At 42.4% G+C, this 26,106-nt stretch overlaps 1 long non-coding RNA gene across 1 annotated transcript in view; it reads right to left on the bottom strand.

The window, feature by feature from the left end:
* Window positions 1-25,489, bottom strand: part of LOC140210313 (uncharacterized) — a 133,570-nt gene extending 108,081 nt beyond the window's left edge. The window contains exon 1 of the long non-coding RNA XR_011889210.1: window positions 25,433-25,489. This is a non-coding gene — a long non-coding RNA (uncharacterized lncRNA). The remainder of the gene's footprint in view (window positions 1-25,432) is intronic.
* Between the last annotated feature and the right edge of the window lie 617 nt (window positions 25,490-26,106).

Genomic DNA, 26,106 nt, shown 5'->3' with positions numbered 1-26,106 from the left:
TTATCTATTACGCTTGTTATTTCTTCAAAGAATTATAACAGATTTGTCAGGCAAGATCTTTCCCTAAGAAAACCAGGCTGACTTTGGCCTATTTTATCACGTGCCTCCAAGTACTCTAAAGTCTCAGTCTTAACAATCTTCCCAACTACTGAGTCAGGCTAACTGGCCTACAATTTCCTTTTGTCTGCCTCCCTATTTTCTTGAAGAATGGAATGACATTTGCAATTTCTAGTCCTCCTGAAGCATGTCAGAACCTGTTGATTCTTGAAATAGCAATATTGATGGCTCCACAATCACTTCAGCCACCTCTTTCAGGACCCTGGGGTGTACACCAAGTGATCCAGGTGGCTTATCTACCTTCAGACCTTTCAGCTTCCCAAAACACCTTCTCCCTAGTAATAGCAACTGCACTCAATTCTATCCCCTGACGCTTTCAAACCTCTGGCATACTGCTAGTGTTTTCCACAGTGAAGATTAATGCAAAATATTAATTCAGTTCATCTGCCATTTCCTTGTCCCCCATTACTACCTCTCTAGTATCATTTTCCAGTCGTACAATATATACTCTCACCTCCCTTTTACTCTTTATATGTCTGAAAAACATTTGGTATTCTTTCTGATATCGTTAGCTAGCTTACCTTCATATTTCATCTTTTCCTTCCCTATGGCTTTTTTTAGTTGCCTTCTGTTGATTTTTAGAAGTTTCCAAATCCTGTAACTCCCCACTAATTCTTGCCCTATTATATGTCCACTTCTTTGTTTTTGACTTCCCTGGTCAGCCATGGTTGTGTCATCCTGCCTTTAGAATACTTCTTCTTTGTGATGTATCACTCCTGTGCCTTTGAAATTGCTCCCAGAAACTCCAGCCATTGCTGTTTTTCTGTTATCCCTGCCAGTGTCCTCTTCCTTTGTCCAGCTCTTCTCTCATGCCTTTTTTAATTCCTTTTACTCTACTGATACATCTAACTTGAGATTCTCCTTCTCAAATTGCAGGTTAAATTCTATCATATTATGATCACTCTTTCCTTCGGGTTCTTTACCTTAAGCTCCCTAATCAATTCTGGCTCACTACACAACCCCCAATCCAGAATAGCTGATACCCTATTGGGCTCAACAAAAAACCGCTGTAAAAAGCCATCTCGTGGTCATTCTGCAAAATCTCTCTCCAGCAACAATCTAATTTTCCCAATCTACCTGCATATTGAAATCCACCATGACTAACATAACATTGTCCTTTTGACATAACTTTTCTATCTCCTGTTGTAATTTGTAGCCCACATCCTGGCTACTGTTTGGAGGCCTGTATACTACTCCCATCTCTGTCTTTTTATCCTTGCAGTTTTCTTAACCTTATCCAAAATGATTCAACATCTCCTGACCCTATGTCACCCCTTTCTAAAGATTTGATTTCATTTTTTACCAACAGAGCTGCATCACCTCCTCTCCTTACCTGCCTGTCCTTTCAATATGATGTGTAACCTTGGAAGTTAGGCCTGCAGATAAAATCTTCTTTCGGCCATGATTCAATGATGCTCACAACATCACACCTCCCAATCTCTAACTGCATGCAAGATCTTGTATTTGTCACCCTTTTTCATTTTGGCCCTTGTTAAACTGCAACTCATCCCACTGACTGCAATTTTGCCCTATCAAACGTCTTACTTTCCTCACAGTCTCACTGCACACTACATCTCCTTGTATACCAACTGCTCCATCCTCAGCCCTGTCACTCCAGTTCCCATACCCCAGCCAAAATAGTTTAAGCTCTCCCCAGTAGCACTAGCAAACCTGCCCACAATTATATCAGTCCCCCTTGGGTCATGTATAATCGTCCCTTTAACACAGGTCATACCTTCCCCAGAAGAGATCTCAATGATCCAGAAATCTGAAGTCCTGCCCCTTGCACCAGTTCCTCAACCATGCATTCATGGTTCCATGCATCCATGCAGTCATCTGGCAAATCATTCTATTCCTACCCTCACTGGCACATGGCACAGACAGCAATGCAGAGATTACTACCCTGCAGGTCCTGCTTTTCAGCTTTCTACCTAGTTCCCTAAATTCTCTTTTCAGCACATCTTCCTTTTCCTACCCATGTCATTGGTGCCAAGACATGCTCACCCTCCCCCTTAAGAAAGTCATGGACCCAATCTGAGATGTCCCAGACTCTGGCACCTGGGAGGCAGGTGTCACTTTCACGTCCATGGAATCTCGTGTCTACTCTTCTACCTATGGAACCTCTATCACTACTGCGGTCCTCTTTTTCCCACTTCCTTTCTGATCTACAGCGCCAGACTCAATGCCAGAGTCCAGGTCACTGTAGATACCCCCTGGTAAGTCAACCCCTCAACCGTATCCAAAGCAATATACTTGTTATTGAATAATTCTTGCTCTTTATACACCTTTCACTTTCCACAACTAGTGCCAATAGAAACATTACTCAGTTATTAATGGAGATTAATTTCTCACTCTCTAAGCTGATGAATTTATATAATTTTTGTATGCTGTTGAGTAGTAGCTTTTGCTACAAGCATATTAATTCAATTTACTAAAAGTTCTCAGCAGAATAATTTTGCTTTTCTTTTGGCAAATTACATATACAGTGAAGGCTAATTCACGAATGTCTCTGTCTTCAGTGGGAGATACCATGTTTGTATTGTGAATTGTCTCTTTGAGAGGAAATGAAATAATGTTTGGTTATGGAGCTAGAAACCATCTACCGTCTGATAGAGAGAGGCTTTTGTACGAATATAGGGTAAGGAGCTTTTATATGCGATTTAGTTTGATGTATTGACATATATATTTTTTTCCTGTACTCTGTATTCTTACACATAAATTAATAAAAATATTGGAAAGAGAGAGGCCAAACAGTCTGATTCCAGTTGTTGCTAATTCTTGGGTATATAGCACTGCGTATTTTTAACTTCCAATGTTTCTACTGGAAGACCAGAATCAATGCGGATTGGAAATAACATCCCCAGCTCACTAACAATCAACATCGGCACCCTTCACCGATGTGTCCTTAGCCAACTGCTCTACTCTGTGTACACCCATGACATTGTGGCTAAGCACAGCTCAAATGCCATCTATAAATTTGCTGATGATACAACCATTAGTTGAGAGGGCATACAGGAGCAAGATATATCGGGTAGTTGAGTGGTGTCGTAACAATAACCTTGCCCTCAAAGTCAGTGAGACCAAAGTACTGATTGTGGACTTCAGAAAAGGTAAGATGAGAGAACACACACCAGTCCTCATAGAGCAGGGGTTCCCAACCTTTTTTTGCACTGCGGACCGGTTTAATATTGACAATATTCTTGAGGACTGGCCGACCTGGGGTGGGGGAGGGGGTGGTGTTCAAGTACCCCCAACATGTCTTTTACAGTTAGGGTTGCCAACTTTCTCACTCCCAAATAAAGGACAAAAGTAGCAGTCAAATCCCAGGATTCCTTACCCCAGGAAAGACTACCATGACCATGAAGCCTTGCGTGGGCTCCTCTGTGTGCATGCGTGACGTGAACATGTGATGTGCGCATGTGCATACGCGCCGATTTTTCCCCCACAAATCGGTTTTGCCTTCATCTTCCCGACTATACTGTACATACATTATTTCTACTTTATATAGGCCGTGTATTTATCATATCATTCCTGCTTTTACTATATGTTAGTGTTAATTATTTTCCATTTTATGTGTTATTTGGTATATGTTAGGTTATTTTTTGGGTCTGGGAATGCTCAAAAATTTTTCCTATATAAATTATTGGTAATTGCTTCTTCGCTTCGCGCCATTTCGGCTTACGAAAGGTTTCATACGAACGCTCTACCTTAGCGGGGGAAATACGGGACAAGGGCAGTCCCGTATGGGACAAACCAATTTAGTCCAATATACGGGATGTCCCGGCAAATACGGGACAGTTGGCAACCCTATGTTCAAGTTCAACAATGCGTGACAGGGAATGAGGAAAGGTGCAGCTGACTCATATCGTTTCCTCACGGCCCGGTAGCACATGCTTTGTGGCCCGCTACCGGTCCGCGGCCCAGTGGTTGGAGACCGCTGTCATAGAGAGATCAGAGGTGGAGAGAGTGAGCAGTTTCAAGATCCTGGAAAGTCAATATCTCTGAGGATCTAACCTGGACCCAACATATCAATGCAGCTACAAAGAAGGCGTAACAGTGGCTTCATTTCTTTAGATGTTTGAAGAGATTTGGTATGTCACTAAAACACTCATAAATTTCTACAGCTGTACTATGTAGAGCATTCTAACTGGCTGCATCGATGTCTATAATGGGGAGGGTGGTGCTAGTGCATAAGAATGAACTAAGCTGCAGAGGGTTGTAAACTTAGTCAGCTCCATCATATGCACTAGTCCCTGTAGTATCCAGGACATCCTCAATGTGGTGCTCATCATTAAGTGATGAAGTGTGTTGAGAGGCTGAAATATATCAGCTCCCGTCTCAGTTGCAACTTGGATCTGCTCCAATTTGCCTACCGAAGCAACAGGTCTACAGCAGATGCAATCTTGTTGGATCTTCGCACAACCCTGGAACACCTGGACAGCAAAGGTGCATAAATCAGGATGCTCTTTATTGATTACAGCTCAGCACTTAACACCAGCATCTCCTGAAAACTAATCAGCAAACTCTAAGACTTGTGCCTCAATACCTTTTGTGCAATTGGATCCTGGATTTCCTTACTTGTAGATCCTTGTCAGTTTGGATTGGCAAAGTATCTCCTTCACAATCTCCATCAGCACAGGAGCACTGCAGGGGTGTGTACTTAGCGCCCTGCTCTAGTCACTTTACATCTATGACTGTGTAGCTGAGTACATCTCCAATACCATATACAAGTTTGCTGATGACACTACTGTTGTGGGTTGTATTAAATGTGGTGATGAATCAGCATACAGAAGGGAGCTTGAAAATCTAGCTGAGTGGTGTAATAAAACCAACCTCTCACTCAGTGTCAGCAAGACCAATGAACTGATTGTAGACTTCAAGAGAGAGAAACCAGAAGTCCATGATCCAGTAATCATCAGAGGATCAGAGGTGGAGTGGGTCAATAACTTTAAATTCCTGGGTGTCACTATCTCAGAGGACCTGTCCTGGATCCACCATATAAGTATAAATGCAAAGAAAGCACAAGAGTGCCTCTACTTCCTTAGGAGTCTGCGGAGATCCAGCATGTCATCAAAAACCTTGGCAAACCTTGGTTGAAAGTGTGCTGGCTGGCTGCATTATGGCCTGGTATGGAAAAACCAATGTCTTTGAGATTAAAATCTTACAAAAGGTAGTGGATTCAGTCCTGTACATTATGAGTAAAACTCTCCCAGCCATTGAGCGCATCTACATGAAATGTTGCCGTAGAAAAGCAGCACCCATCATCAAAAGTCCTCACCACCCAGGCTATACTCTTTTCTCACTACTGCCATCAAGAAGAAGATACAGGTACCTCAGTACTCGCACCGCCAGGTTCAAGAACAATTACTACTCCTCAATCTTGAACAAAAGGGAATAATTACACTCATTTAAGGATTCTTTTATTTTGTTATTTCAGGCTAATTATTTATTGCTATTTATTTATATCTACATTTGCATAGTTTGTTGCCCATTGATCCTGTATACAGTTCCTGTTCTATAGATTTGTTAAGTATGCCCACAGAAAAATAATCTCAGGGTTGGATGTGGTGACATGTATGTACTTACAATAAATTTTACTTTGAACCTTGAACTTAAGGAACCCCGTCATCCAGGACATGCTGTGTTCTCATTACTATGATCAAGAAGGAGGTGCAGAAGCCTGATAGCATACACTCTACAATTCAGGAACAGCTTCTTCCCCTGTGCCATCCAATTTCTCAATGGACATTGAACCATGAACATTACATCACTACTCTTTTTGCTTCCATTTTTGTACTACTTATTGAACTTATGTATTTTGGTAATTTCTGTAGTACTTACTGTAATTCATGTTTTTCCTATTATTACGTATTAAATTGTACTACTGCCACAAAGTCAATAAATTTCATGACATACGCTGGTGATATCAAACTTGTTTGTGATTCAGATTCTGCTTCTGTGTAAAAGTCTTAGGCACACATAAAACATTTCTGTAAAGCAAAGATGCTTTCAAAATAATGAAATGAAAAGATTCTAAGTATTTTAAAAAAACACAATAAGGAACAGTAAACAGTAAAAGGCCAAATCAGATCAGTGGTTGGTAAGTTGATGGAAAAGATCCTGAGAGTCAGGATTTATGAACATTTGGAGAGGCATAATATGATAGCAAAGGCAGGTTGTGCCTTATGAGCATGACTGAATTTTTTTGAGGATGTGACTAAACACATTGATGAAGGTAGAGCAGTAGATGTAGTGTATATGGATTTTAGCAAGGCATTTGATAAGGTACCCCATGCAAGGCTTATTGAGAATGTAAGGAGGCATGGGATCCGAGGGGGCATTGCTTTGTGGATCCAGAATTGGCTTGCCCACAGAAGGCAAGGAGTAGTTGTAGATGGGTCACATTCTGCATGGAGGTCGGTGATCAGTGGTGTGCCTCAGGAATCTGTTCTGCGACCCCTTCTGTTCATGATTTTTATAAATGACCTGGGTGAGGAAGTGGAGGGATGTGTTAGTAAACTTGCTGATGTTGGGGGTGTTGTGGATAGTGTGGATGGCCGTCAGAGGTTATAGTGGGACATTGATAGGATGCAAAACTGGGCTGAGATTGGCACTTGGCATTCAACCCAGATAAATGTGAGGTGATTCAATTTGGTAGGCCAAATATGATGGCAGAATATAGTATTAATGGTAAGACTCTTGGCAGTGTGGAGGATCAGAGGGATCTTGGGGTCTGAATCCATAGGACACTCAAAGCTGCTGTGTAGGTTGACTCTGTGGTTAAGAAAACATACGGTGCATTGGCCTTCATCAACCGTGGGATTGAGTTTAAGATCAGAGAGGTAATGTTACAGCCTTATAGGACCCTGGTCAGATACCACTTGGAGTACCGTGCTCAGTTCTGGTAACCTCACCACAGGAAGGATGTGGAAACTATAGAAAGGGTACAGAGGAGATTTACAAGGATATTGCCTGGATTGGGGAGCATGCCTTATGAGAATAGGTTGAGTGAACACGGCCTTTTCTCCTTGCAGTGACAGAGGATGAAAGGTGACCTGATAGAGGTTAATAAGATAATGAGAGGCATTGATTGTGTGGATAGTCACAGGCTTTTTCCCAGGACTGAAATGGCTAACACAAGAGGGCACAGTCTTAAAGTGTTTGGAAGTAGGTATGGTGGAGATGTCAGGGTAAGTTTTTACGCAGAGAGTGCTGAGTGCGTGGAATGGGCTGCCGGTGAAGGTGGTGGAGGCAGATATGATAGGGTCTTTTAAGAGACACCTGGATAGGTACATGGAGTTTAGAAAAATAGAGGGCTATGGGTAACCCTAGGTAATTTCTAAAGTAAGGACATGTTTGGCACGAAGGGCCTGTATTGTGCTGCAGATTTTCTATGTTTCTATGTTTCTAAATCAATATTTGCTCTGATCACTTTTGCTTTTAAAACTGCATCAGTTCATTCAGGGACACTGTCGTGTAGTTTTATAAGAAAAGTGGCTGGTAAGCTGTTCTAAGCATCTTGGAGAACTTGCTACATTTCTTTTGCAGACTTTGACTGTCTTGATTGCTTCTGCCTCTCCAGGCAATCCTAGACAACATTGATGATGTTGAAATCAGAGCTCTGTGGAGGCCATACCATCTGAAACCATAAAAATTTTGGATGTCAAAGACTTTTGCACAGTACTGTCGATGCTTGATCTTCAATATCAATTTCTGCCTCCAATATATGTGCTTTTTATTTACCAACTTCTCCACTGAATAAACAAATGGTGATTGGCAGACCATAAGAGATATGGAGGTATGAACAGTGTTCTCAGCCATCCATCTTCCACTGCTTCATCAATGTCTTTCTTTCCAAAAAGTAGGCTTGTGATGTTTACCAATATTCAGTTCCTTAGCAGCGCTTTGTGTGCAGTAATCCCTAGACAGCCATAACACCTGTATAGCACCAGTTGCTAGTAGGCTATCAGAAGGTTCTAAGTATCGGAAGGAGGCAGTGAATAGAAACCACTTCGGAGCAAGAAGGCTGCGGGTGAACGGCTGATTTTCAGAGCAAAAGCAGTTTTTACCACTTGGGATAAAAGAGAGGCAAGACTGCGCAGGCACGTGGCATCAGCCAGTAGAGCGTGAATGGTTTAAAAAGGCAAGGAATCTTCAACAGTTTTTGATTTGGAGCAAGCAGGCTGCAAGTGAATGGCTGATTTTCGGAGCAAAGGCAGTTTTTACCACTTGGGGTAAATGAGAAGCAAGACTGCGCAGGTGCGTGATGTCAGCCAGTAGAGCACGAAAGGTTTAAAAAGAAGACTGCCATATCCAGCGGGCAGCGTTCAGAGTGGGCAGCAGAGTCATAGGGCTTTGGCTCAACGCATTTAGGCGGTAATGAGACAAGGCGAGTTAGGTCTGCCTGAGTTATTTGCGGAAAGAAGGAAGTATGTGTGTGAGGCCAGTTTTCTGCGTTCGGTGTCAAATGTGGGAGGTCCTGGAGTCTCCCAGCCTCCCAGACGGCCACATCTGCACCAGGTGTGTTGAGCTGCAGCTTCTAAGGAACCGAGTTAGGGAACTGGAGATGCAGCTCGATGACCTGCGCCTGGTCAGGGAGAGCGAGGAGGTGATAGACAGGAGTTATAGGCAGGTGGTCACACCGGGGTGACGGGAGACAGACAAGTGGGTCACAGTCAGAAGGGGGGAGGGGAAGAGTCAGGTACTAGAGAGTACCCCTGTGGTTGTACCCCTTGACAATAAGTACTCCTGTTTGAGTACTGTTGGGGAGGGCAGCCTACCTGGGGAAGCAACAATGGCCGTGCCTCTGGCACAGAGTCCGGCCCTGTGGCTCAGAAGGGTAGGGAAAGGAAGAGGAAGGCAGTAGTGATAGGAGACTCTATAGCTAGGGGGTCAGACAGGCGATTCTGTGGACGCAGGAAAGAAACTCGAATGGTAGTTTGCCTCCCAGGTGACAGGGTCCGGGATGTTTTAGATCACGTTCAAGATATCCTGCAGTGGGAAGGAGAACAGCCAGAGGTCATGGTACATATTGGTACCTATGACATAGGTAGGAAAAGGGAGGAGGTCCTGAAAAAGGAGTACAGGGAGTTAGGAAGGAAGTTGAGAAGCAGGACTGCAAAGGTAGTAATCTTGGGATTACTGCCTGTGCCATGCGACAGTGAGTATAGGAATAGAATGAGGTGGAGGATAAATGCGTGGCTGAGGGATTGGAGCAGGGGGCAGGTATTGAGATTTCTGGATCATTGGGACCTCTTTTGGGGCAGGTGTGACCTGTACAAAAAGGACAGGTTGCACTTGAATCCCAGGGGGACTAATATCCTGGTGGAAAGGTTTACTAAGGCTACCGGGGAGAGTTTAAACTAGAATTGTTGGGGGATGGGAACTGAACTGAAGAGACTGGGGAAGGGGTGGTTGGCTCACAAATAGAGAAAGCTTGGAGACAGTGTGTGAGGGAGATTAGGCAGGTGACAGAGTAGAGATGCCCTCAGATGGATGGTTTGAGGTGTGTCTATTTTAATGCAAGGAGTATTGTGAACAAAGCAGATGAGCTTAGAGCGTGGATCAGTACTTGGAGATATGATGTTGTGGCCATTAGAGAGACTTGGATGGCTCAGGGACAGGAATGGGTACTTCAAGTGCCGGGTTTTAGATGTTTTAGAAAGGACGGGGATGGAGGCAAAAGAGTTGGGGCTGTGGCACTGTTGAACAGAGATAGTGTCACGGCTGCAGAAAAGGTGGACGCAATGGAAGGATTGTCTGTGGAGTCTCTGTGGGTGGAGGTTAGGAACAGGAAGGGATCAATAACTTTACTGGATGTTTTTATAGGCCGCCCAGTAGTAACAGGGATATCGAGGAGCAGATAGGGAAACATATCCTGGAAAGGTGTAATAATAACAGAGTTATGGGAGATTTTAATTTCCCAAGTATTGATTGGCATCTCCCTAGAGCAAGGGGTTTAGATAGGGTGGAGTTTGTTAGGTGTGTTCAGGAAGGTTTCTTGACACAATATGTACATAAGCCTACAAGAGGAGAGACTGTACTTGATTTGGTATTGGGAAATGAACCTAGTCAGATGTCAGATCACTCAGTGCGAGAGCATTTTGGAGATAGTGATCATAATTCTATCTCCTTTACAACAGCATTGGAGAGAGATAGGAACAGACAAGTTAGAAAAGCGTTTAATTGGAGTAAGGGGAATTATGAGGCTATCAGGCAGGAAATCGGAAGCTTAAATTGGAAACAGATGTTCTCAGGGAAAAGTACGGAAGAAATGTGGCAAATGTGTGGAGTTCTGCATTGGTACATTCCAATGAGACAGGGAAGTTATGGTAGGGTACAGGAACCGTGGTGTAAAAAGGCTGTAATAAATCTAGTCAAGAAGAAAAGAAAAGCTTACAGAAGGTTCAGAGACCTAGGTAATGATAGAGATCTAGGAGATTATAAGGCTAATAGGAAGGAGTTTATGACGAAAATTAGGAGAGCCAGAAGGGGCCATGAAAAGGCCTTGGCAGGCAGGATTAAGGAAAACCTCAAGGCATTCTACAAGTATGTGAAGAGCAAGAGGATAAGATGTGAAAGAATAGGACCTATCAAGTGTGACAGTGGGAAAGTGTATATGGAACCGGAGGAAATAGCAGAGGTCCTTAATGAATATATCACTTCAGTATTCACTATGGAAAAGGATCTTGGTGATTATAGTGATGACTTGCAGCAGACTGAAAAGCTTGAGCATGTAGATATTTAGAAAGAGGATGTGCTGGAGCTTTTGGAAAGCATCAAGTTGGATAAGTCGCCGGGACCGGATGAGATGTACCCCAAGCTATTGTGGGAGGTGAGGGAGGAGATTGCTGAGCCTCTGGCAATTATCTTTGCAACATCAATGGAGACGGGAGACGTTCTGGAGGACTGGAAGGTTGCGGATATTGTTCCTTTATTCAAGAAAGGGAGTAGAGATAGCCCAGGAAATTATAGACTAGTGAGTCTTACCTCAGTGGTTAGTGAGTTGATGGAGAAGATCCTGAGAGGCTGGATTTATGAACATTTGGAGAGGTAGAGGATGATTAGGAATAGTCAGCATGGCTTTGTCAAGGGCAGGTCCTGCCTTACGAGCCTGATTGAATTTTTTGAGGATGTGACGAAACACATTGATGAAAGTAGAGCAGTATATATGGATTTCAGCAAGGCATTTCATAAGGTACTCCATGAAAGGCTTATTGAGAAAGTCAGGAGGCATGGGATCCAAGGGGGCATTGCTTTGTGGATCCAGAACTGGCTTGTCCACAGAAGGCAAAGAGTGATTGTAGACAGGTCATATTCTGCATGGAGGTCGGACACCAGTGGAGTGCCTCAGGGATCTGTTCTGGGGCCCTTACTCTTCGTGATTTTTATAAGTGACCTGGATGAGGAAGTGGAGGGATGGGTTAGTAAGTTTGCTGATGACACAAAGGTTGGAGGTGTTGTAGATAGTGTGGAAGGCTGTCAGAGGTTACAGCAGGACATTGATAGGATGCAAAACTGGGCTGAGAAGTGGCAGATGGAGCTCAACCCAGATAAGGGTGAAGTGGTTTATTTTGGTAGGTCAAATATGATGGCAGAATATAGTATTAATGGTAAGACTCTTAGCAGTGTGGAGGATCAGAGGGATCTTGGGGTCCGAGTCCATAGGACGCTCAAAGCAGCTGCGCAGGTTGATGCTGTAGTTAAGAAGGCATATGGTATATTGGCCTTCATGAATCGTGGAATTGAACTTAGGAGCTGAGAGGTAATGTTGCAGCTATATAGGACCCTGGTCAGACCCTACTTGGAGTACCACGCTCAGTTCTGGTCGCCTCACTACAGGAAGGATGTGGAAGCCACAGAAAGGGTTCAGAGGAGATTTACAAGGATGTTGCCTGGATTGGGGAGCATGCCTTATGAGAGTAGGTTAAGTGAACTCAGCATTTTCTCCTTGGAGCGATGGAGGATGAGAGGTGACCTGATACAGCCGTATAAGATGATGAGAGGCATTGATCATGTGGCTAGTCAGAGGCTTTTTCCCAGGACTGAAATGGTTGCCACAAGAGGACACAGGTTTAAGATGCTGGGGAGTAGGTACAGAGGAGTTGTCAAGGGTAAGTTTTTAACTCAGAGAGTGGTGAGTGCATAGAATGAGCTGCTGGCAATGGTGGTGGAGGCAAATACGATAAGGTCTCTTAAGGGACATTTGGATAGGTACATGGAGCTTAGAAAAATAGAGGGCTATGGGTAAGCCTAGTAATTTCTAAGGTAGGGACATGTTCGGCACAACTTTGTGGGCCGAAGGGCCTGTATTGTGCTGTAAGTTTTCTATGTTTCTATTCTATGTTTCACACACTTCTAGGGATAAGGGTTTTGTTTATAAGAAAAGAAAACAATACGTACAAAATATTTACATGAGCAAGAATAATTCAAAATTCAAACATTCTGTTTGGTTTCCAAATCTTAAATATCAAACCACAACAAATTCCTTTTTGATTAGAATCAGTGAGATTCCTTTATTACTCTAATCCCTCTAACTAATTAGATCTAATGTTGTTCTTTATTTAAAAGTTTACAGACTAAACTTTCCTTTTTACTTATCCCTCGTTAGTTAGAAAAACAAATATATTCCTATTCTCAAGTATTATAGTTGACTTCAGTTTCATTTCCAGGCATTATATCCACAAGTTTAAATTCTAATTCAAAAATCATATATACAATTTATCTCCTTTCACAACAATTCTCGAACATTACAACTCTTAAACAAAGTAAATCTCATTCAGTAACTTACCAAAACCTTCGCAAAAATAACCAGTTCTTGCAGAAATCAAATTCAGATTCTTTGAATGAAAATAAACACATACACCCAAAAATATTAAATCCCCTCCGTTGTTACATATTTCATTCCCACGCTGGTTCCTCATCTTGGGTGGCTCTCCATCTTGTTTCTTGGTTCATTGGAATAAAATAGTTTATCATTCACAGGAAGTCAATTCACAAACTTGTACAAAAGCTTGACCAAATTGCCTTGGCATTATTTTGCAGAACTAATTCCCGACTACACGGTAGGGATCTTGGACACTGGTCTCTGCCAATATTGTCTCGTTAAAGCTGCTGCGTGTTATAGCTGTAGCTTCAATAAATCTTTAATCACTATTGTCTCTCCTCCAGGGGTTTCACCCTGAGGGTTTCAAATTAGTAGGGTAAGGATAGTCACTACTAATTCCATTCTTAACAGTTCATGTCTTCAGCTTCTAATCATTACCGTCCCAACCGTTCAACAGACGACGCCATTGCCATCACTCTCCACCTGGCCCTAACCCACCTGGACAAAAAAGACATGTACGTTCGAATGCTGTTCATAGACTTCAGTTCAGCATTCAACACAATCATTCCTCAGAAACTGATTGGAAAGCTGAGCCTACTGGGCCTGAACACCTCCCTCTGAAACTGGATCGTAGACTTCCTGACTGGGAGACCTCAGTCAGTCTGGATTGGAAGCAGCATCTCCAACACCATCACACCGAGCACGGGGGCCCCCCAGGGCTCATTCCACTGTTGTTCACTCTGCCGACCCACCACTGTACTGCAACACACAGCTCGAACCACCTCATCGAGTTCGCCGATGACACGACCAAGGTGGGTCTCATCAGCAAGAATGATGAGTCAGCATACAGAGAGGAGGTGCAGCGACTAATGGACTGGTGCAGAGCCAACAACCTGTCTCTGAATGTGAACAAAACAATAGAAATAGTTGTTGACTTCAGGAAGACACGGAGCGACCATTCTCCACTGCATCAACGGCTCCTCTGTAGAGATCGTTAAGTGCACCAAATTTCTTGGTGTTCACCTGGCGGAGAATCTCACCTGGTCCCTCAACACCAGCTCCATAGCAAAGAAAGCCCAGCAGAGTCTCTATTTTCTGCGAAGGCTGAGAAAAGTCCATCTCCCACCCTCCCCATCCTCACCACATTCTACAGAGGTTGTATTGAGAGCAGCTGCTTCACTGCCTGGTTCAGAAATTGCACCATCTCGGATCGCAAGACCCTGCAGCGGATAGTGAGGTCAGCTGAGAAAATCATCGGGGTCTCTCATCCCGCCATTACAGATATTTACACCACACACTGCATCCATAAAGCGAACAGCATTATGAAGGACCCCACGGACCCCTCATACAAACTCCCGCCATCTGGCAAAAGGCACCGAAGCATTCGGACTCGCACGACCAGACTATGTAACAGTTTCTTCTCCCAAGCCATCAGACTCCTCAATACCCAGAGCCTGGACTGACACCAACCTACTGCCCTCCACTGTGCATATTGTCTTGTTTATTATTTATTGTAATGACTGCACTGTTTCGTGCACTTTATACAGTCCTGGGTAGGTCTGTACTCTAGTGTAGTTTTTGTGTTGTTTTTTTACATAGTTCAGTGTAGTTTTTGTATTGTTTCATGTTGCACCATGGTCTTGAAAAACGTCTCGTTTTTACTGCGTACTGTACCAGCAGTTATGGTCGAAATGACAATAAAAGGTGACTTGACTTGACTTGATTGCTACGTTTCTCTCCTTGTACGTCCTGTGTCCAGCCACACCCTTCCCTCACACAGTGTTTTTTTAAATCAAATTCTCGTTTTTTTTTAAATTGGTAAACCTTGTTTACATCCCTCCACAGGTAGAACTTTCTAAATTATAACTTCCGGTTTAATTATCCTGGGTTACACCACATTTAGGCATGGGCTGAGAAGTGCCAAGAAAGTCACAAAAATGTCTGACAGTAAACATATCCAACCAGGGAATGCATTTGATATTTAGTGGTATTACAGTCATTGACTCTGGTTTTCCACTGACCGGAAAAATAAATGCTGTAGCTACAGAGACAAGGTGTCTTGTAGCAAGTGATACACTGGTTGATACAGCAAAGCTTTTTTTTTGCAATGTATGGAAAGATATGATGAAGTAGTCTCACTTATCTGCATCTCCAACAGCATTCAAACAATTTGGAGCAGTCCAGTGATGATAGGTACCCATCCACCACCCTAAACGTTCATTCCCTCCATCACCAGCACAAGATGGTTGCGGTGTTTACTATCTATAAATGCATTGGAGTTACTTGCTTAGACTACTCCAAAAGCATCTCCCAAGCCTATGAAGAAGGACAAGGAATTCAGATCCTTTGGAGCACCATAAGCTGCAAGATTTCCTGCAAGTCATCCAGCACTTGGTGATTTATAATCCGTACACAACAGCATTTTGGAAGAACCCCAGCAGTTTAAGATCAAGCAAGGAAAAGCAATATTTGTCTTCCAGGTGATATCAAGGTGCTGAAAATATGAACTTTAAATATTCAAAAACGATAAGCTCTGTGAAAAGCAATACCAAAGTTTAATACTGTCTTCCATGAACAGAATCCTCTTGTGATTTAATCAGGCTTACTTTCAGATATGCAATCAGAAACCAAATAATTGCTGTGAAATTGACCTCTCTACCACTTAGAGGATCTGCCTGAGTAGTTACTAAGCCTGTGCAAAGTTGATCAAAGTACTCTCTGAAAGATGTCCATGGTGCTGTTATTTACTTTCTCACAAGCTTTTTACTCATTAATTTTGCACACTTTTATCCATTGGTTTTACTGGAGAATGACCCTGGCTGTATCATTACAGATTACTACTGCTGAAAAAATATTGTTGGATGTTTAAACCACCATTGTACCCAAAAGCTCATGGGAGCCAAGGGGAAAACAACTAGTTCAAAGCATTCAGAGGGGAAGGAAATGCACTTATTTGGGATCTTGTGTATTGTTCCGAATCCACAATTATCAATTAGTTAATAATATCTAAAACAACCACAATAAATAGAACTGTTTTGAGTGATTATATAATCCTATGGACCTACCACAACCTATGCACTCACTTTCAAGAACTCTACAACTCATCCCCTCAGTACTTTCTTTCTATCTATCTATTTGTAATGCATGGTTTTTCTTCCTTTGTACATTGGTTATCCATCAGTTTTTATTTATGGTTGTATAGCTTTTCATTGATTCTTTGTATTTCTTTGCTCTACTCTCAATGCCTGTAAGAAAATGAATCACAGAGTACCATATGTTGACAAATACATGCTTTAATAATAAATTTGCTTTGAACTTTGATAATCAGTGATTACTAAAGTTGGATGGTTTATAATCTTTAGTGATGAAAATTTTGCCGAATAAAATAGCCTCTGAGTGTATTTAGGTAAATATAGATATTGCCTTGGAAAGAAACACACCAACAACTTATTTTCTGTTACTTGTTTTTTAATGAACTGCAAAGACTGCATTTAAAAACCAATAAAGCAGCTCAGTTTTGATGTAACAGACTCCCTTTCCCCATAAGGGCTTTAATTGGACTATGCAATTTATGATTTTAAACACATCTACTTTTTATAAAACTAAAGTTTATTGCCAATCTGTTCCATTCTCTCATAATGAATCCAATAATTTTATGCATTATAAAATTATATGCATTATAGCTGATCTTCTCATTTGATAATCAATGCAGGTTTCAGTGTCTCTAAACGTATACTCAGTGGCTTTGTTATTGGGTGCACTTGTACACCAGATCATTAAGCAAGTATCTAATCAACCAATCATTAACAGTAACTGAATGCATAAGGTCATAAAGACATGGTCAAGAAGTTCAGCTGTTCAGACCAAACATAAAATTAGGGAAGAAATATGATTTCAGTGACCGACCATGGAATGATTGCTGGGTGCCAGAAGGGGAGGTTTGAGTATCACAGAAAATACTGATCTCTTGGGAATTTCAAGCACAACGAGCTCTAGAGTTTACAGAGAGTAGTGTTAGCCATGGCAGATTTGAAATATGGAAGAAACTTGAATGGGTCAAGGACAGTGGGATGGAGACACTCATTTTGTGAGACTATCCTTGAGTTCCCCCCCCCCCCCACTCCTCCCCACCACCACCACCATCTTGTGGACTCTGAATTGAATCTTGCTCTGGGATAATCAAATCAGAACAATGGAATCACAAAGAACTTCAGGCAATGACCTGCTAAACCTGAGACCATTCTCAGATGAGTAGCTATTTATTATGTAAAGTGCCAGACCTACTGACGAAGCAATCTGTAATCTCATTAGACTCAGCGTTCAGGTCACCTGGTTTGACAGGTTTGGTCCAGACAGAGTTGAAAGCAACAAATCTACAAGGTTGGGGGGGCGGGGGGTGTAGAAGCCATAGAACAATGTGGGCTGTAGCCCTGAACTGAAGCCGATTAAAAGGTGGTAAGGGTTAAACAGGTGATGTGTATCCAATGACACTGGAATGTTACATGTGAATTGGTAAGGAATGAACAGAGTTACAAAATACACGTGGACTAAGATGTTAATTGTCCTGTGCTATCACCAGTGGGATCATCAGTTGATCTGCCACCTGTCTTCAGGAGTTTTGGCCCACTTATGATCAAGACTCCCTCGAGGTGGTGGGCCAGCAGTACTAAAGCACCACCTCCCACTGGTGAGCTTAAAAACTTGGCATCTGCCTCTATCAGAGTTGTTGGTCACTTCCATCCAACAGATAGTCTGCTGTTCAGGTGTCTATGCAACTACTGAAGGGTTTGCAAGATATGTATACACTGTCTGACTATCTGCCCCTCTGGACATACTTGGTCCACACCCATGCTGATCCCTTCTCTGCTGCCTCAGCTACAGCCCTGCTGGTTGACTTGATCTCTCTTCTAGTGAAGCCAAGGTCACGCAGCCACTTCTGGAGAGTGAACGCAATAAACCCACGGCAGCCTACTTCGAATGGATAACATGAGATCTACCACCCTCTGTCTTTGCACTCTGATTTTAATTCTGCATACTTGGTTAACTTGCACTCATGGGCTTCATCGATGCTGTCTTCCCACGGGACTGTGAGTTCACCAATAACCACTTCTCTACTGGTGTCAGACCATACGATTATATCTGGACGCAATGTTGTGAAAGCTATTTGCTCCGGGAAACTGTCTTTCCTGTCCAGGTCAGCCTTGACACACCAATCATTGGCTGAAGAAAGTATGCTTGATCGTGAGCCTGCACTGTACACCCTTGACTTGGAGCCTTCTTTCACAAATGATATGCGATGTTCTGTGCAGCATGGGGCATGAGATAAGTTGTGCTACAGTACTCTCTGCTCAACCGCTTCTGTTACAACTTTGAGAATGTTGTTATGTCTCCAAGTGTACATGCCGCTGGAAAGATTGACTCTGCATGCACTCAAAATATGTTGAAGTGTTCCCTTCTCGCCACAAGCAGCACACCTGTCTGTCTTATCTTCATACCAGGTGCTGAGGTTGGCAGGTGTTGGGAGCAGATCGTACGCTGCTCTGCATAGAAAAGAAATGCGGAGTGGTTCCATCTGCCACAGAACATTCCAAGATAGACGTCGTTGTTCAACACTTTCCCACCAGGTCCAAGCCCCTTGTTTGGCCAGGCCAGCTGTTTTAGCTAACCTCTTCTCCTCTTCTACCTGTCGTATTTCTTGTGTTACAAGCTCACGGCGCTCCTTACCTGTAGAAGATGACCACCACTTGTGGATTGTCCATCCAAGTCCCTGGAGGCCTAGCTGGATAGCCCCAACCATCACCTTGTGCTTCAGTCTAGACTCTGTCTCATCAACTGCTACATGGGCTGACCACTTCCTGCCTGATCTCACATCTAGCTGGGTGTTCTTGATGACAGGCTCTTTTGAGTCTCGAAGCATCAAGAATGATCTTACCTTGGCTACCTTGACCTCCTCAACAAGGGATTGCACTGGGATGGTAAGCTTTGTCTGGCTACTGTGGATTGCAACATTGGTGAGGCTGCTCGGTACTCCAAGCCACTTCTTCACATACTTGTTGATCTTCCGTTCCATTGCCTCAACATAAAAATGGACACTTCGATTGTGCTATCAGCGATAACTCTTTTCAGAGAATCACCATTGTGAGGGAGAACCCCATGCCAGGGGTGGGAGTAGAAAGGATCGATTGTCTGGCCAATGGGGATCTCCTATTTCGATGTTATAAATTGGAAAGGTAGTCTGAGTGAGTGTTGGTTCAAAGGGAATAGTAGAGTTCATATTCTAAGTATGCCTGGGGTCAATATAGTTATGTTGTTGTTTGTGCAGAGACAATAAAGTGCGAGCTTCAGTGAATTAAAAGTTGCATAGTGAGCTTCCTAAACTAGTCCTGTTGATGAACGGCCAACAGTAGTATGAAAAGGAAAAGAATATCCAGTGAGTGGCAATTCTGTGGTAAAAGTGCCTCTTTAGCCAAAGGGTGGTGAATTTGTGGATTTTGTTGCTACATGCGGCTGTGAAGGCCAGATCATAGGGTGTGTTTAAGGCAGAGATTGATAGGTTCTTGATTGGACATGGCATCAAAGGTTATGGGGAGAAGGCCATGAACTGGGGTTGAGAAGCAGATAGGAAAAAGGCACGATTGAATGGTGGAGCAGACTCGATGGGCCAGATGGCCTAATTCTGCTCCTATGTCTTATGGTCTTATGGTCTTATGGTCTTAATGAGAGAGTTCAGATGAAAATGGCCAGACTGATTTAAGCTGACAGGAAAGCAACAGTAATTCAAGTAACCATGCATTATAATAGAGGTGTGCAGAAGAGAATTTCTGAATGCACAACACATCGAACTTTGAAGTGAATGGGCTACACCAACAGAAGACCATAAACACACACTCAGTGGCCACTGCAATGGTATAGGAGGCACCTAAAAAAGTGGTCACTGAGTGAATAAAATATGTATATAAGGAAGGACTTGAGTCTTTATTATCTTTCACCTCTATAGCCCCTATTAGAGCATTTTCATAAGAAACTAATTACACAATACATTAAGCAGAACTTAAATTGTCTCAAATTTCATCAAATTTTAACAATCAATCTTAGGGTTCATCCACCATGAAATATCTAAGCTATAAAGTAATGGTTACAATACTTTCTATCAGTTTTATAGTTAGCATTTAGATTTAATTATGTCTGAACACCAGATACCTTCCCCCCTCTGTTTAGCTAATTGCTGATGGCAAAAGATTATTCTCTTCATGGTCATTATAAATTGATAAAGAAAAAAGAATTGCATTCATTCCTTTTTGCTGAGAGAAACAGAATCATAGATTACATGTCAAAGGGAGTGAATCTGTATTGCAATGTTAAATCCTATTCAACCAGCATTATCTATTCATTTTGCAGTTCCAAAAGTGACGATGTAGGTTTAAATGTGACAAGTGTTTGAACAAAGAAGGAAATTAGACAATTTTAATTTTAAACTAATCAACAGTGCATGCAAGTTATTGGGCTATTATCAAGTCATTGTTTTGCAAACCTTATTAAAAGTGCTCTGGATTAGAACAGGTCACACAGGAAAATTCTTGCTGCCACTTGCAAGGAGCTGTCAGCAGCTTGTCTCAATATCAGTTACAGACACAATTCACGCAGACACCAGCATTAAAGCAATAGTGTTACTCAGACAGCATTAATTGCCTTGCTTACCATATCGGCATACATTCGGGAATTTCCAGCACCTAAGACAGGCATGCGTCACTGAAATGAGACATGTTTGCATCTCTGACGCGGAAAATTCTAATCCCCTTCAATCATTAATGCACAGCTCTGGGGAAGCTGTTGCAAACCAAGGCAGAACAGCAAAGAAAGTCTGTCTTCCCTGTTTGCATACACCATCCTGATTAGAAGATGAACGTAAGGATAGAGGTCCTTTGTGCAGATGAGCCAGAAAGCCCTCCAAATTAATTACAAAATTCCATTAGCGTGAGGTGTCATACATGCAGTCAGGACCTGAATAAGAAAGGCCAAATAAATGGACAATGTCATCAGGTGCATGGTGAAGATCAAAAATAAAGGGGCCAGACAGAGAACCATATTGTACAACATTGCTCAAGATGGACTTCAATTGATGGCTCACCAGCCAACACCTAAAGCTACTGCCAAGCTCCAAAGGCTGGCTGTAGCATTTAACATTGTACATCTAATTATCAAATGGTCAAAATATGAAAAATCTTATCTGGCTTTCACGCCACAATTTTATATGTTGTGGGCATGTTGTAGGGGAAAGGATGGTGAGGGCTACTAACTAGTAAATAGGAATAGGGATGTAGTTTGTGCGAATGTGGTAACAGGGGACCGCAGACTAAGCCTTAAAGAAGAGGCATGGATTGCAGCAAATGACTACATACAAGTTTCAGGAACCTCACTAATTATGTTATAGCATGCACCCGGTGTTGTAATTAAAAAATTGGATTTGCTGTTAGATCTGCAGGTAATCATTTTGTTTCGTAATCAGAAGCTAGTCTGTTACTTAATTAAGTCTTCCAATAGCCACCAGTCTGTTATCAAAATATAGTTTGAAAGGTAATCTTGTCGAATGAGAATGTAAAAGCCGTACCAAATTCATGCTCAATTCATTAGCTTTGACTGGTCTCCTAGTGCACACCAGTTTTTTTTTGATAAATCCCATAATTTTGAACATCAAGTCTGTGGCCTTTCATGTTGCTCCTGCAAGGTGGTCTAAATCTAAACCTGTTGATTCCTCTTTTATCATGATCACACCTTTGTGCTTTTGTCCTTATAAAATGACCCCGGCCACTGACTGCTGTCCCCCAGGAAGGCATCAAGTCTCTCCATCTGACACTCAGAGCTGCACGAATTAGATGGGACAGACTACCTGTTTGGCGCATAGAGTGAGATACTTGGGGTATTGGCAAAGCTGCCTAAAAGCCAGTTTCAAAGAGCATGGAGAAATCCGGTTCTGATTTTGTGTAGAACCATCCTTTCCAACAAAGAGTGGCTTTTGGCTGAGGTCCCAGGATTCCTTGTAGCAGCAGCAGAAGATACCCAGCTTCTAAGTGCTACAGTGGAAGCCTTATGATAACTTGTGAGCTTAGACTATAACTGTTATACTTATAAATTCAGTGGGACTGTTAGAGTGCAATGTCATTCCATCCTCTAATATATGACCATGGCAACGGTTCTGTGGATCTTAAAACTGCTAGCTTCTCTCAGGTTGGTAAGTTTTCCACGTGCATCTGAAGACGCCTAGGTAGGCCGATGCCATCCATTTGTAGATGATACACTCTGAAGCTACAGTGTGCAGTTGTTATTCAATGTGGTTTATGGGAGAGGGCGCAGTATTACCCAAGCTAGCTACTTTGTTCTGCATGAGGTCAAGTTTCTTTAGTGTGGTTGAGGTTACACATATTCAGACAAGTGAAAAACATTCTTTTGCAATGCTGGCTGATTTCTGTCATGTACTTTGTGGCAAGAATTTGCAGAGTTCTGGTCAGTCCCTCCTGGGAATTATAAAGGCAGCTAAGCCTGATGGCTGAGTCCAAAATGGCTTTCATTATTGGCATGTCTGGTATTTGTAAGCCCTCCTTGGTGAAAGGAACATATGGGATTTATGGGACAGCCCTTTTGCTGCAAGGTTGAACCACCAATCTAGCATGATGGATGTACGGCAAGGGCAAGGATTACCCTAGAATAAATAAGTAATTCAGGTACACTGGCAGCCCAACAGTTGTCCTCACTGTTTTCTGAGAGTGGTGATGGTATTTTGTACATGCAGAGAGTGTGCAATGTCAAATTCCATTCACAACTACTCAGCCAATGAAGTGGTCTGTGCCTACAAGTAGAAAGAGCTACACACATCAAAGTTGCTGGTGAACGCAGCAGCAACTTTGATGTGTGTTGCTTGAATTTCCAGCATCTGCAGAATTCCTCGTGTTTAAGTAGAAAGAGCTAGACAAGCTTCAGGCATAGTTGATACTGTAAATAGCAAGTAATATTTGTGCCTCAAAAGGGCACATATAACAACTTTGGTATTCAATGCATTAATATAGCCAAGTTTCACCACTAACAGTCTGGGGCCTATAATCAACTACGAACTCAAATCAGCCCATAAAATCTATTCTAAGGGTAGAACCACAGTGCATCTGACAGAGCTGCCACCACACAGCTCCAGTAAATCAGATTCAATTTTAATGTCTGGTGGTGTCTGCGTGGAGCTTGTATGTTCTCCCTGTGTCAGTTTCCTCTGAGTTCTCTGGTCTCTTCAGTCAGTCAGTCAGTGGGTGCCGTCCCGAATCCGGGGTTGGCGGCTATGCACCTCCATCTTCTTTGATCTTGCGACAGCACCGGTTACAGCCTCTCCTCCAGTTTGTTCTTGCTGGCCGCCTTGGCACCGCCCGCCACCGCCCCTGCCGAACTCGAGCCCGAGGCCGTGTCAGCCTCCAGCCGCGGCCGCTTCTTCGAGCTCGGCCCTTCCTTAGGCGGAGGCTTTGGGCAGGTCCAGGCACACGGAGCAGCACCCAAATTCATCATGTCTCTTCTAACTAAGTGCATAGCATACGATTCGTAGATACGTGGTGAGGCTTTAATCTCTTCCACGGAAGATGGCCGTTGGCTCACAAGCCCTTTGTCAGGTCTTGTTTTTTTCAGTCCTGCTGGGTGTCCTCACACCCTCCTCACCAGACTAAGTCTAGTGCGGGAGCCGGCCCAAGTCACCGACCACTCAACCATGGCCCCCACCAAATCTCTCCGAGTGCCCGGCGCCCGACTGAAAACCACATGTGGTCTCTTACCACATCCTAAAAACTTGCTGGTTGGTAAGTCAATTGGACAATTTAAATTGTCCCTAGTGTGTAGAGGATGATAGCATCTGGAGGATTGCTGGGAATGAAGGAGGAATGAAATGGTTCAGGATGGGATTATTATGATTACCATATCCACAAAGCTATTTAAATTTTATGCTTAGATCTTTAATGTAACTGCACACACATTGGGTTGTGGGGTGAAAATACGTCTCTACCAAAGGAGGTGTAAAATGCTCCTTCCCTAGGCTAGTCTGCAGATCACCCTTGGCGAGGTGTATCACCTGTTTTGCCCCCACCCTGAAGTCATGGGAGCAGGTGGTGGATGGTGATATGAGTAGCTGCTGCAATTCACAACCACTGACACCAGGCAGACAATCTCTGAAGGGTATTGATAATGGCTGGGGTCACCGGTCTTATAAAGACACTGCCAAGAAGAAGGCAACGGCAAACCACTTCTGTAGAAAAATTTGCAGAGAACAATCATGTTCATAAGACCATGATCACTTGCGTCATACGACACGGCACATAATGAACAAACAAACACACACCTTGCACAAGCTTCGAGCATCATTCACTGACCAACTCACTTACTTAAGGCCAACATCCCTACAGGGGCATAGGCCACCAGAGCCCTCTGTACTGGGCCAGTCTTTCAAGTTGTCCCCAGGGGTAGCCATCCTTGAAGATCCTTCCCCTCCCAGGGATGAGGTCCCTGGAGCTTCTGTTGGTGATTCTGTAGCTCTGGGTTTTTATGGGATGGGGTTTCTAGCCCCTTTCCCTAACCTCCTCCTTTCACAGTTGGGCACAGGACCATCTATGCCTGAGTTATTCACTGATTAAGCTTGAAGATAAAATTCACAGAGATAATATGGTTGAATTATAAATCATTTAGATCTATACTCAGTTTGGTGCATAAAATCATAAACTATAAATAATCTGAAACTGATTTAAGTGTAATCCTTTTTTTTCCCGGTAACTGCATTTGTTTTCCCTTGCTGCAAGCTCTTCATTTGAATAAACATTCCATAGCCATAAAGAAATTATCATTCTTTATTTAAGGACTTGAATTGAGCCTCTGGTTGTGATATTTATGTGAAATTCTAAATTGACAGCTGGACCTTTCATTTACTTTTCTGTCATTTTTTTATTGAATGTTATGATCACAAAGCGGTTCAGAATGCTCATGACCAGAGTCCAGCAATGAACTATTGAAAAAGTGCATCTTCCACTGCAATAGTCTAAATGATAAGAGGTGCAAAGTGAATACAGCAGATTTAACAAGCACCACACAATCTAACAATAATTCAATTTCCAGAAAGTAGTAATTTCAGAAACTGGTTCTGTTCAGATTGCCAATCATTTTATCTAAATGTTTAGATTGCTTATTATTAAATGGTAGCTTTAATATATTCATTTTTCTGCCTTCCCTTATATTTCTACATGATATAACTGTCATTTTCAAAACTAAATGTATCAGGTAATCTTTGATTTAAATGGAACATCAGTACTATAGAGCAGGGGGTGTAAAGCAGATGTATTGACCTTTATAAATAAAATACTGCTCTTTGCAAGGTTATTCATATTTAATCATGCAAATATTTATGCATTACCTAATACCATCTCTGCAATATAATCTTTTGTACCAGCTTAAAGCAATGGCATTCATAACACTTACATAATAGCATAAAGTCCTCTTCATTCACAGATCAGGCAGATCCACAGAAACAATCCTAAAAAAAAGCCAATGGTGACAAATCGTAATTCTGTTCTGACACTGAATATATTGGTAAAGTCATATACGCAGTTTTATATGCTAACATCGTGAGAGCATCATTTATTAGCACCATCTATTCTGCTGTCAGGACTGTTCAGATTGATAATAAAATTAAAATGCTTTAATTTTGAAGAATGCTTCTAATTAGTCATAAAATCATTAAATAATTATGACACAGAAGGAGGCTATTCAGCCTATTAAGTCTGTGTCAGATCTTAATAGTTGGCCTTGCTTTTAATTTTCACCAATTTTCTATTGAATATTATTATTGTAAAACTGCTCATGACTCAAGTCCAGCAAGAACTATTGAAGAACTGCACCCTCCACCTTAATATTTTAAATGATAACAGGTGCAAAGTGAAGTTGTCAGCTTTAACAAGTACCAAATAATCTAACAAAAATTCATTTCCTTAAAAGTCATTTCAGTAAACTGCAGTAAATTGAATCTATCAGATGTACCATGATAGATGGATTGGCCATCTTTGCACCATCATGCTTCCATAGGAGATTTAGCTGATTTAGCTGATTTAGCAATTCAGACAGCTAGCAACCGCTTAAAGGAACATGAGAAACCC

This window comes from Mobula birostris, chromosome 15 (assembly GCF_030028105.1).
Source record: "Mobula birostris isolate sMobBir1 chromosome 15, sMobBir1.hap1, whole genome shotgun sequence".
Classification (NCBI taxonomy): domain Eukaryota; kingdom Metazoa; phylum Chordata; class Chondrichthyes; order Myliobatiformes; family Myliobatidae; genus Mobula; species Mobula birostris.
This window is presented reverse-complemented; position numbering and strand designations above follow the sequence as displayed.